We start from the raw sequence: 13787 nt of genomic DNA, 5'->3' as shown, positions 1-13787 counted from the left end.
GTATGTGTGTATCGTTTTGTTACTTTTTCCCCTAGCAGAGGCTAGGGTTTCATATCCTTGCTGGCGATCTCCCGTCGGCGAGTTCCTACCCAACCAACTATCGATCCCCTACCGTACTGTTGGGGAACGTAGTAATTTCAAAAAATTTCCTACGCACACGCAAGATCATGGTGATGGCATAGCAACGAGAGGGGAGAGTGTTGTCTACGTACCCTCGTAGACCGTAAGCGGAAGCGTTATGACAACACGGTTGATGTAGTCGTACGTCTTCACGGTCCGACCGATCCAAGTACCGAACGTACGACACCTCCGAGTTCAGCACACGTTCAGCTCGATGACGTTCCCCGGGCTCCAATCCAACAAAGCGTCGGGGATGAGTTCCGTCAGCATGACGGCGTGGTGATGATGATGATGTTCTACCGGCGCAGGGCTTCGCCTAAACTCCGCGACGATATGACCGAGGTGGAATATGGTGGAAGGGGGCACCGCACACGGCTAAGGAACGATCCGTAGATCAACTTGTGTGTCCATGGAGTGCCCCCTGCCCCCGTATATAAAGGAGTGGAGGAGGGGAGGGCCGGCCCTCTCTATGGCGCGCCCTCCCCCTAGTCCAATTCGGACTAGTCAATGGGGGGGCGCGCGGCCTGCCTCTCCCTCTCCCCTAAAGCCCAATAAGGCCCATATACTTCTTCCCCCGTATTCTCGTAACTCCCCGGTACTCCGAAAAATACCCGAATCACTCGGAACCTTTCCGAAGTCCGAATATAGTCGTCCAATATATCGATCTTTATGTCTCGACCATTTCGAGACTCCTCGTCATGTTCCCGATCTCATCCGGGACTCCGAACTCCTTCGGTACATCAAAACTCATAATAAAACTGTCATCGTAACGTTAAGCGTGCGGACCCTACGGGTTCGAGAACTATGTAGACATGACCGAGACACGTTTCCGGTCAATAACCAATAGAGGAACCTGGATGTTCATATTGGCTCCTACATATTCTACGAAGATCTTTATCGGTCAAACCGCATAACAACATATGTTGTTCCCTTTGTCATCGGTATGTTACTTGCCCGAGATTCGATCGTCGGTATCCAATACCTAGTACAATCTCGTTACCGGCAAGTCTGTTTACTCGTTCCGTAATACATCATCCCACAACTAACTCATTAGTTGCAATGCTTGCAAGGCTTAAGTGATGTGTATTACCGAGAGGGCCTAGAGATACCTCTCCGACAATCGGAGTGACAAAATCTAATCTCGAAATATGCCAACCCAACATGTACCTTCGGAGACACCTGTAGAGCACCTTTATAATCACCCAGTTACGTTGTGATGTTTGATAGCACACAAAGTGTTCCTATGATAAACGGGAGTTGCATAATCTCATAGTTACAGGAACATGTATAAGTCATGAAGAAAGCAGTAGCAACATACTAAACGATCGTGTGCTAAGCTAACGGAATGGGTCAAGTCAATCACATCATTCTCCTAATGATGTGATCCCGTTAATCAAATGACAACTCTTTTGTCCATGGCTAGGAAACTTAACCATCTTTGATTCACGAGCTAGTCAAGTAGAGGCATACTAGTGACACTATGTTTGTCTATGTATTCACACATGTATTATGTTTCCAGTTAATACTATTCTAGCATGAATAATAAACATTTATCATGAAATAAGGAAATAAATAATAATTTTATTATTGCCTCTAGGGCATATTTCCTTCAGTCTCCCACTTGCACTAGAGTCAATAATCTAGTTCACATCACCATGTGATTTAACACCAATATTCACATCTGTATGTGATTAATACCCATAGTTCACATCGTCATGTGATCAACGCCCAAAGGGTTTACTAGAGTCAATAATCTAGTTCACATGGCTATGTGATTAACACCCAAAGAGTACTAAGGTATGATCATGTTTTGCTCATGAGAGAAGTTTAGTCAACGGGTCTGTCACATTCAGAGCCGTATGTATTTTGCAAGTATTCTATGTCCACAATGCTCTGCACGGAGCTACTCTAGCTAATTGCTCCCACTTTCAATATGTATCCAGATTGAGACTTAGAGTCATCTGGATTGGTGTAAAAACTTGCATCGTTGTAACTTTTTACGACTGGCTCTTTTATCACCTCCATAATCGAGAAACATCTCCTTAGTCCTTACTAAGGATATTCTTGACCGCTGTTCTAGTGATCTACTTTTAGATCAAAATTGAATTCCTTTGTCAAACTCAGAGAAAGGTATACAATAGGTCTAGTACACAGCATAGCATACTTTATAGAACCTATGATTGAGGCATAGGGAATGACTGTTCATTCTTTTCTATTTTCTGCCATGGTCGGGTTTTGAGTCTTACTCAACTTCACACCTTGCAACACAGGCAAGAACTCTTTCTTTGACTGTTCCATTTTGAACTACTTCAAAATCTTGTCAAGGTATGTACTCATTGAAAAATCTTATCAAGCGTCTTGATCTATCTCTATAGATCTTGATGCTCAATGTGTAAGCAGCTTCACCAAGGTCTTTCTTTGAAAAACTCCTTTCAAACACTCCTTTATGCTTTCCAGAAAAATTCTACATTATTTCCGATCAACAATATGTCATTCACATATACTTATCAGAAATGCTGTAGTGCTCCCACTCACTTTCTTGTAAATACAAGCTTCACCGCAAGTCTGTATTAAAACTATATGCTTTGATCAACTTATCAAAGCGTATATTCCAACTCCGAGATGCTTGCACCAGTCCATTGATGGATCGCTGGAGCTTGCACATTTTGTTAGCACCTTCCGGATCGACGAAACCTTCCGGTTGCATCGTATACAACTCTTCTTTAAAAAATCCATTAAGGAATGCAGTTTTGACATCCATTTGCCAGATTTCATAAAATGTGGCAATTGCTAACATGATTCAGACAGACTTAAGCATAGATACGAGTGAGAAAATCTCATCGTATTCAACACCTTGAACTTGTCGAAAAACCTTTTTGCGACAAGTCGAGCTTTGTAGATAGTAACACTACTATCAGCATCTATCTTCCTCTTGAAGATCCATTTATACAATATGGCTTGCCGATCATCGGGCAACTCCACCAAAGTCCACACTTTGTTCTCATACAGGGATCCCATCTCAGATTTCATGGCCTCAAGCCATTTTGCGGAATCTGGGCTCATCATCGCTTCCTCATAGTTCGTAGGGTCATCATGGTCTAGCAACATGACTTTCAGAATAGGATTACCGTACCACTCTTGTGCGGACCGTACTCTGGAATACCTACGAGGTTCTGTAGTAACTTGATCTGATACCACTGTTGGGGAACGTAGTAATTTCAAAAAAAATTCCTACGCACACGCAAGATCATGGTGATGGCATAGCAACGAGAGGGGAGAGTGTTGTCCATGTACCCTCGTAGACCGTTAAGCGGAAGCGTTATGACAACGCGGTTGATGTAGTCGTACGTCTTCACGATCCGACCGATCCAAGCACCGAACGTACGGCACCTCCGTGTTCAGCACACGTTCAGCTCAATGACGTTCCCCGGGCTCCAATCCAGCAAAGCGTCGGGGATGAGTTCCGTCAGCACGATGGTGTGGTGACGATGATGATGTTCTACCAGCGCAGGGCTTCGCCTAAACTCCGCGACGATATGACCGAGGTGGAATATGGTGGAGGGGGGCACCGCACACGGCTAAGGAACGATCCGTAGATCAACTTGTGTGTCCATGGGGTGCCCCCTGCCCCCGTATATAAAGGAGTGGAGGAGGGGAGGGCCGGCCCTCTCTATGGCGCGCCCTAGGGGAGTCCTACTCCCACCGGGAGTAGGATTCTCCCTTTCCTAGTCCAACTAGGTGTCCTTCCAAGTAGTTGGAGTAGGAGAGAAGGAAAGGGAAGAGAGAAGGGAAGGAAGGAGGGGGTGCGCCCCCTCCCCCTAGTCCAATTCGGACTAGGCCTTGTGGGGGGGGGGGCCTGCCCTAGGCAGCCCCTCTCTCTTTCCCGTATGGCCCAATAAGGCCCAATACTTCTCCCGGCGAATTCCCGTAACTCTCCGGTACTCCGAAAAATATCCGAATCACTCGGAACCTTTTCGAATTCCGAATATAGTCGTCCAATATATCGATCTTTACGTCTCGACCATTTCGAGACTCCTCGTCATGTCCCCGATCTCATCCGGAACTCCTAACTCCTTCGGTACATGAAAACTCATAAACTCATAATATAACTGTCATCAAAACCTTAAGCGCGCGGACCCTACGGGTTCGAGAACTATGTAGACATGACCTAGAACTGTTTCCGGTCAATAACCAATACTGGAACCTGGATGTTCATATTGGCTCCTACATAATCTACGAAGATCTTTATCGGTCAAACCGCATAACAACATATGTTGTTCCCTTTGTCATCGGTATGTTACTTGCCCGAGATTCGATCGTCGGTATCCAATACCTAGTTCAATCTCGTTACCGGCAAGTCTCTTTACTCGTTCCGTAATACATCATCCCACAACTAACTCATTAGTTGCAATGCTTGCAAGGCTTAAGTGATGTGTATTACCGAGAGGGCCTAGAGATACCTCTCCGACAATCGGAGTGACAAAACCTAATCTCGAAATACGCCAACCCAACATGTACCTTCGGAGACACCTGTAGAGCACCTTTATAATCACCCAGTTACGTTGTGACGTTTGGTAGCACACAAAGTGTTCCTCTGGTAAACAGGAGTTGCATAATCTCATCGTCACAGGAACATGTATAAGTCATGAAGAAAGCAGTAGCAACATACTAAACGATCGTGTGCTAAGCTAACGGAATGGGTCAAGTCAATCACATCATTCTCCTAATGATGTGATCCCATTAATCAAATAACAACTCTTTGTCCATGGTTAGGAAACATAACCATCTTTGATTAACAAGCTAGTCAACTAGAGGCATACTAGTGACACTCTGTTTGTCTATATATTCACACATGTATTATGTTTCCGGTTAATACAATTCTAGCATGAATAATAAACATTTATCATGAAATAAGGAAATAAATAATAACTTTATTATTGCCTCTAGGGCATATTTCCTTCAGTCTCCCACTTGCACTAGAGTCAATAATCTAGTTCACATCGCCATGTGATTTAACACCAATAATCATATCTGTATATGATTAACACCCATAGTTCACATCGTCATGTGACCAACACCCAAAGGGTTTACTAGAGTCAATAATCTAGTTCACATCGCTATGTGATTAACGCCCAAAGAGTACAAAGGTATGATCATGTTTTGCTCGTGAGAAAAGTTTAGTCAACGGGTCTGTCACATTCAGAGCCGTATGTATTTTGCAAATATTCTATGTCTACAATAGTCTGCATGGAGCTACTCTAGCTAATTGCTCCCACTTTCAATATGTATCCAGATTAAGACTTAGAGTCATCTGGATTAGTGGCAAAACTTTTATCGACGTAACCCTTCACGACGAATCTTTTGTCACTTCCATAATCGAGAAACATATCCTTATACCACTAAGGATAATTTTGACCGCTGTCCAGTGATCTACTCCTAGATCACTACTGTACTCCCTTGTCAAACTCAGTGGTGGGGTATACAATAGATCTGGTATACATCATGGCATACTTTATAGAACCTATGGCTGAGGCATAGGGAATGACTTTCATTCTCTTTCTATCTTCTGCCGTGGTCGGGCTTTGAGTCTTACTCAACTTCACACCTTGCAACACAGGCAAGAACTCTTTCTTTAACTGTTCCATTTTGAACTACTTCAAAATCTTGTCAAGGTATGTACTCATTGAAAAATCTTATCAAGCGTCTTGATCTATCTCTATAGATCTTGATGCTCAATGTGTAAGCAGCTTCACCAAGGTCTTTCTTTAAAAAAAACCCTTTCAAACTCTCCTTTATGCTTTGCAGAATAATTCTACATTATTTCCGATCAACAAATGTCATTCACATATACTTACCAGAAATGCTGTAGTGCTCCCACTCACTTTCTTGTAAATACACGCTTCACCGCAAGTCTGTATTAAAACTATATGCTTTGATCAACTTATCAAAGCGTATATTCCAAGTCCGAGATGCTTGCACCAGTCCATTGATGGATCGCTGGAGCTTTGCACATTTTGTTAGCACCTTTCGGATCGACAAAACCTTCTGGTTGCATCATATACAACTCTTCTTTAAAAAAATCCATTAAGGAATGCAGTTTTGACATCCATTTGCCAGATTTCATAAAATGTGGCAATTGCTAACATGATTCAGACAGACTTAAGCATAGATACGAGTGAAAAACTCTCATCGTAGTCAACACCTTGAACTTGTCGAAAACCTTTTGCGACAATTCTAGCTTTGTAGATAGTAACACTATCAGTGTCTGTCTTCCTCTTGAAGATCCATTTAATCTCAATGTCTCGCCGATTATTGGGCAAGTCAATCAAAGTCCATACTTTGTTTTCATACATGGATCTTATCTCAGATCTTATGGCCTCAAGCCATTTTGCGGAATCTGGGCTCACCATCGCTTCTTAATAGTTCATAGGTTCGTCATGGTCTAGTAACATAACTTCCAGAACAGGATTACCTTACCACTCTGGTGCGGATCTTACTCTGGAAGACCTACGAGGTTCTGTAGTAACTTAATCTGAAGTTTCATGATCATCATCATTAACTTCCTCAATAATTGGTGTAGTAGTCACAGGAACAGATTTCTGTGATGAACTACTTTCAAATAAGGGAGCAGGTACAATTACCTCATCAAGTTCTACTTTCCTCCCACTCACTTCCTTCGAGAGAAACTCCTTCTCTAGAAAGGATCCATTCTTAACAACGAATGTTTTGCCTTTGTATTTGTGATAGAAGGAGTACCCAACAGTTTCCTTTGGGTATTCTATGAAGACGCACTTCTCCGATTTGGGTTCGAGCTTATCAGGTTGAAACTTTTTCATATAAGCATCGCAACTCCAAACTTTAAGAAACGACAGCTTAGGTTTACTGCTAAACCATAGTTCATACGGTGTCATCTCAACGGATTTAGACGGTGCCCTTTTAAACGTGAATGCAGCTGTCTCTAATGCACAACCCCAAAACGATAGTGGTAAAACTGATAAGAGACATCATAGATCGCACCATATCCAATAAAGTGCAGTTACGACATTTGGACACACCATAACATTGTGGTGTTCCAGGTGGCGTGAGCTGTGAAACTATTCCACATTGTTTTAATTGAAGACCAAACTCGTAACTCAAATATTCGTCTCCGCGATCAGATCATAGAAACTTTATTTTCTTGTTACGATGATTTTTCACTTCACTCTGAAATTCTTTGAACCTTTCAATTATTTCAGACTTATGTTTCATCAAGTAGATATACTCATATCTGCTCAATTCATCTTGTGAAGGTCAGAAAATAACGATACCCGCCACGAGCATCAACACTCATTGGACCGCATACATCGGTATGTATTGTTTCCAATAAGTCAGTAGCTCGTTCCATTGTTCAAGAGAACGGAGTTTTAGTCATCTTGCCCAAAAGGCATGGTTCGCAAGCATCAAATGATTCATAACCAAGTGATTTCGAAAATCCATCTTTATGGAGTTTCTTCATGCGCTTTACACCGATATGACCCAAACGGCAGTGCCACAAATAAGTTGCACTATCATTATCAACTTTGCATCTTTTGGCATCAATATTATGAATATGTGTATCACTACGATCGAGATTCAACAAACTATTTTCATTGGGTGTATGACCATCAAAGGTTTTATTCATTTAAACAGAACAACAATTATTCTCTGATTTTAAATGAATAACCGTATTGCAATAAACATGATCAAATCATATTCATGCTCAACACAAACGCCAAATAACACTTATTTAGTTTCAACACTAATCCCGAAAGTATAGGGAGTGTGCGATGATGATCATATCAATCTTGGAACTACTTCCAACACACATTGTCACCTCGCCTTTTTACTATTTTCTGTTTATTCTGCAACTCCCATTTCGAGTTACTACTCTTAGAAACTGACCCAGTATCAAAATGCCGAGGGGTTGCTATAAACACTAGTAAAGTACACATCAATAACATGTATATCCAATATACCTTTGTTCACTTTTGCCATCCTTCTTATCTGCCAAATACTTGGGGCAGTTCCACTTCCAGTGACTAGTCCCTTTGCAGTAGAAGCACTTAGTCTCAGGCTTAGGACCAGACTTGGGCTTCTTCACTTGAGCAGCAACTTGCTTGCCGTTCTTCTTGAAGTTCCACTTCTTCCCTTTGCCCTTTTCTTGAAACTAGTGGTCTTGTCAACCATCAACACTTGATGCTTTTCTTGATTTCTACCTTCATCGATTTCAGCATCATGAAGAGCTTGGGAATCGTTTTCGTTATCCCTTGCATAATAGTTCATCAAGAAGTTCTACTAACTTGGTGGTGGTGACTAGAGAATTCTGTCAATCACTATCTTATCTAGAAGATTAACTCCCACTTGATTCAAGCGATTGTAGTACCCAGACAATCTGAGCACATGCTCACTAGTTGAGCGATTCTCCTCCATCTTTTAGCTATAGAACTTGTTGGAGACTTCATATCTCTCAACTCGGGTATTTGCTTGAAATATTAACTTCAATTCCTGGAACATCTCATATGGTCCATGACGTTCAAAACGTCTTTGAAGTCCCGATTCTAAGCCGTTAAGTATGGTGCACTAAACTATCAAGTAGTCATCATATTGAGCTAGCCAAAGGTTCATAACGTCTGCATCTGCTCCTGCAATAGGTTTGTCACCTAGCGATGCATCAAGGACATAATTCTTCTGCGCAACAATGAGGATAAACCTCAGATCGCGGATCCAATCCGCATCATTGCTACTAACATTTTTCAACACAATTTTCTCTAGGAACATATCAAAATAAACATATGAAAGCAACAACGCAAGCTATTGATCTACAACATAATTTGCAAAATACTACCAGGACTAAGTTCATGATAAATTTAAGTTCAATTAATCATATTACTTAAGAACTCCCACTTATATAGATATCTCTCTGGTCATCTAAGTGATTACGTGATCCAAATCAACTAAACCATAACCGATCATCACGTGAGATGGAGTAGTTTTCAATGGTGAACATCACTATGTTGATCATATCTACTATATGATTCGCGCTCGACCTTTCGGTCTCTGTGTTCCGAGGCCATATCTGCATATGCTAGGCTCGTCAAGTATAACCTGAATATTCTGCGTGTGCAAAACTGGCTTGCACCCGTTGTAGATGGACGTAGAGCTTATCACACCCGATCATCACGTGGTGTCTGGGCACGACGAACTTTGGCAACGGTGCATATTCAGGGAGAACACTTCTTGATAATTTTTAGTGAGAGATCATCTTAAAATGCTACCGTCAATCAAAGCAAGATAAGATGCATAAAGGATAAACATCACATGCAATCAATATAAGTGATATGATATGGCCATCATCATCTTGTGCTTGTGATCTCCATCTCCGAAGCACCGTCGTGATCACCATCGTCACCGGCGCGACACCTTGATCTCCATCGTAGCATCATTGTCGTTTACGCCATCTATTGCTTCTACGACTATCGCTACCGCTTAGTGATAAAGTAAAGCAATTACAGGGCGTTTGCATTTCATACAATAAAGCGACAACCATATGGCTCTTGCCAGTTGCCGATAACTTCGGTTACAAAACATGATCATCTCATACAATAAATATAGTATCACGTCTTGACCATATCACATCACAACATGCCCTGCAAAAACAAGTTGGACGTCCTCTACTTTATTGTTGCAAGTTCTACGTGGCTGCTACGGGCTTAGCAAGAACCGTTCTTACCTACGCATCAAAACCACAACGATAGTTCGTCAAGTTAGTGCTGTTTTAACCTTCGCAAGGACCGGGCGTAGCCACACTCGGTTCAACTAAAGTTGGAGAAACTGACACCCGCCAGCCACCTGTGTGCAAAGCACGTCGGTAGAACCAGTCTCGCGTAAGCGTACGCGTAATGTCGGTCCGGGCCGCTTCATTCAACAATACTGCCGAACCAAAGTATGACATGCTGGTAAGCAGTATGACTTGTATCGCCCACAACTCACTTGTGTTCTACTCGTGCATATAACATCAACGCATAAAACCTAGGCTCGGATGCCACTGTTGGGGAACATAGTAATTTTAAAGAAAGACCTTGGTGAAGCTGCTTACACATTGAGCATCAAAATCTATAGAGATAGATCAAGACACTTGATAAGATTTTTCAATGAGTACATACCTTGACAAGATTTTGAAGTAGTTCAAAATGGAACAGTCAAAGAAAGAGTTCTTGCCTGTGTTGCAAGGTGTGAAGTTGAGTAAGACTAAAAGCCCGACCACGGAAGAAGATAGAAAGAGAATGAAAGTCATTCCCTATGCCTCAGACATAGGTTCTATAAAGTATGCCATGCTGTATACCAGATCTATTGTATACCCCACCACTGAGTTTGACAAGGGAGTACAGTAGTGATCTAGGAGTAGATCACTGGACATCGGTCAAAATTATCCTTAGTGGTATAAGGATATGTTTCAACGTCGGTAGAACCAGTCTCGCGTAAGCGTACGCGTAATGTCGGTCCGGGCCGCTTCATCCAACAATACCGCTGAACCAAAGTATGACATGCTGGTAAGCAGTATGACTTGTATCGCCCACAACTCACTTGTGTTCTACTCATGCATATAACATCAACGCATAAAACCAGGCTCGGATGCCACTGTTCCGTTGAATTTTAATGCGTTCCTTGAGAAAGCAAAGTTGAAAGATGATGGTAGCAATTACACGGACTAGGTCCACAACTTGAGGATTATCCTCATTGCTGCACAGAAGAATTACGTCCTCGAAGCACCGCTGGGTACCAGGCCTGCTGCAGGTGCAACACCAGATGTTGTGAACGTCTGGCAGAGCAAAGCTGATGACTACTCTATAGTTCAGTGTGCCATGCTTTACGGCTTAGAACCGGGTCTTCAACGACGTTTTGAATGTCATGGAGCATATGAGATGTTCCAGGAGTTGAAGTTAATATTTTAAGCAAATGCCCGGATTGAGAGATATGAAGTCTCCAATAAGTTCTACAGCTGCAAGATGGAGGAGAATAGTTCTGTTAGTGAGCATATACTCAAAATGTCTGGGTATAATAATCACTTGATTCAACTGGGAGTTAATCTTCCGGATGATAGCATCATTGACAGAATTTTCCAATCACTGCCACCAAGCTACAAGAGCTTCGTGATAAACTATAATATGCAAGGGATGAACAAGACAATTCCCGAGCTCTTCGCAATGCTAAAGGCTGCGGAGGTAGAAATCAAGAAAGAGCATCAAGTGTTGATGGTTAACAAGACCACTAGTTTCAAGAAAAAGGGCAAAGGGAAGAAGAAGGGGAACTTCAAGAAGAACAGCAAGCAAGTTGCTGCTCAAGAGAAGAAACCCAAGTCTGGACCTAAGCCTGAAACTGAGTGCTTCTACTGCAAGCAAACTGGTCACTGGAAGCGGAACTGCCCCAAGTATTTGGCGGATAAGAAGGATGGCAAAGTGAACAAAGGTATATGTGATATACATGTTATTGATGTGTACCTAACTAGAGCTCGTAGTAGCACCTGGGTATTTGATACTGGTTCTGTTGCTAATATTTGCAACTCGAAACAGGGACTACAGAATAAGCGAGCACTGGCCAAGGACGAGGTGATGATGCACGTGGGAAACGGTTCCAAAGTCGATGTGATCGCGGTCGGCATGCTACCTCTACATCTACCTTCGGGATTAGTCTTAGACCTGAATAATTGTTATTTGGTGCCAGCGTTGAGCATGAACATTATATATGGATCTTGTTTGATGCGAGACGGTTATTCATTTAAATCAGAGAATAATGGTTGTTCTATTTATATGAGTAATATCTTTTATGGTCATGCACCCTTGAAGAGTGGTCTATTTTTATTGAATCTCGATAGTAGTGATACACATATTCATAATGTCCAAGCCAAAAGATGCAGAGTTGACAATGATAGTGCAACTTATTTGTGGCACTGTCGTTTAGGTCATATCGGTGTAAAGCGCATGAAGAAACTCCATACTGATGGACTTTTGGAATCACTTGATTATGAATCACTTGGTACTTGCGAACCGTGCCTCATGGGCAAGATGACTAAAACACCGTTCTCCGGTACTATGGAGAGAGCAACAGATTTGTTGGAAATCATACATACAGATGTATGTGGACCGATGAATATTGAAGCTCGTGGCGGATATCGTTATTTTCTCACCTTCACAGATGATTTGAGCAGATATGGGTATATCTACTTAATGAAACAGAAGTCTGAAACATTTGAAAAGTTCAAAGAATTTCAGAGTGAAGTGGAAAATCATCGTAACAAGAAAATTAAGTTTCTACGATCTGATCGTGGAGGAGAATATTTGAGTTACGAGTTTGGTTTACATTTGAAACAATGCGGAATAGTTTCGCAACTCACGCCACCCGGAACACCACAACGTAATGGTGTGTCCGAACGTCATAATCGTACTTTACTAGATATGGTGCGATCTATGATGTCTCTTACTGATTTACCGCTATCATTTTGGGGTTATGCTTTAGAGAAGGCTGCATTCACATTGAATAGGGGACCATCAAAATCCGTTGAGACGACGCCTTATGAGCTATGGTTTGGCAAGAAACCAAAGTTGTCGTTTCTTAAAGTTTGGGGCTGCGATGCTTATGTGAAGAAACTTCAACCAGATAAGCTCGAACCCAAATCGGAGAAATGTGTCTTCATAGGATACCCAAAACAGACTGTTGGGTACACCTTCTATCACAGATCTGAAGGCAAGACATTCGTTGCTAAGAATGGATCCTTTCTAGAAAGAGAGTTTCTCTCGAAAGAAGTGAGTGGGAGGAAAGTAGAACTTGATGAGATAACTATGTCTGCTCCCTCATTGGAAAGTAGTTCATCACAGAAATCAGTTCCTGTGACATCTACACCAATTAGTGAGGAAGATAATGATATTGATCATGAAACTTCAGATCAAGTTTCTACTGAACCTCGTAGGTCTACCAGAATAAAATCTGCACCAGAGTGGTACGGTAATCCTATTCTGGAAGTCATGTTACTTGACCATGATGAACCTACGAACTATGAGGAAGCGATGATGAGCCCAGATTCCGCAAAATGGCTAGAAGCCATGAAATCTGAGATGGGATCCATGTATGAAAACAAAGTATGGACTTTGGTTGACTTGCTCAATGATTGACAAGCCATTGAGAATAAATGGATCTTTAAGAAGAAGACTGACGTTGACGGTAATGTAACTATCTATAAAGCTCGACTTGTTGCAAAAGGTTTTCGACAAATTCAAGGGGTTGACTACGATGAGACTTTCTCACCCGTAGTGATGCTTAAGTCTGTCCGAATCATGTTAGTGATTGCCGCATTTTATGATTATGAAATTTGGCAGATGGATGTCAAAACCGCATTTCTGAATGGATTTCTGGAAGAAGAGTTGTATATGATGCAACCGGAAGGTTTTGTCGATCCTAAGGGAGCTAACAAAGTGTGCAAGCTCCAGCGATCAATCTATGGTCTGGTGCAAGCCTCTCGGAGTTGGAATAAACGCTTTGATAGTGTGATCAAAGCATATGGTTTTATACAGACTTTTGGAGAAGCCTGTATTTACAAGAAAGTGAGTGGGAGCTCTGTAGCATTTCTAATATTATATGTGGATGACATATTGTTG

Source organism: Triticum dicoccoides, chromosome 6B, assembly GCF_002162155.2.
Source record: "Triticum dicoccoides isolate Atlit2015 ecotype Zavitan chromosome 6B, WEW_v2.0, whole genome shotgun sequence".
Taxonomy (NCBI): domain Eukaryota; kingdom Viridiplantae; phylum Streptophyta; class Magnoliopsida; order Poales; family Poaceae; genus Triticum; species Triticum dicoccoides.
Note: the sequence above shows the minus strand (reverse complement) of the source record.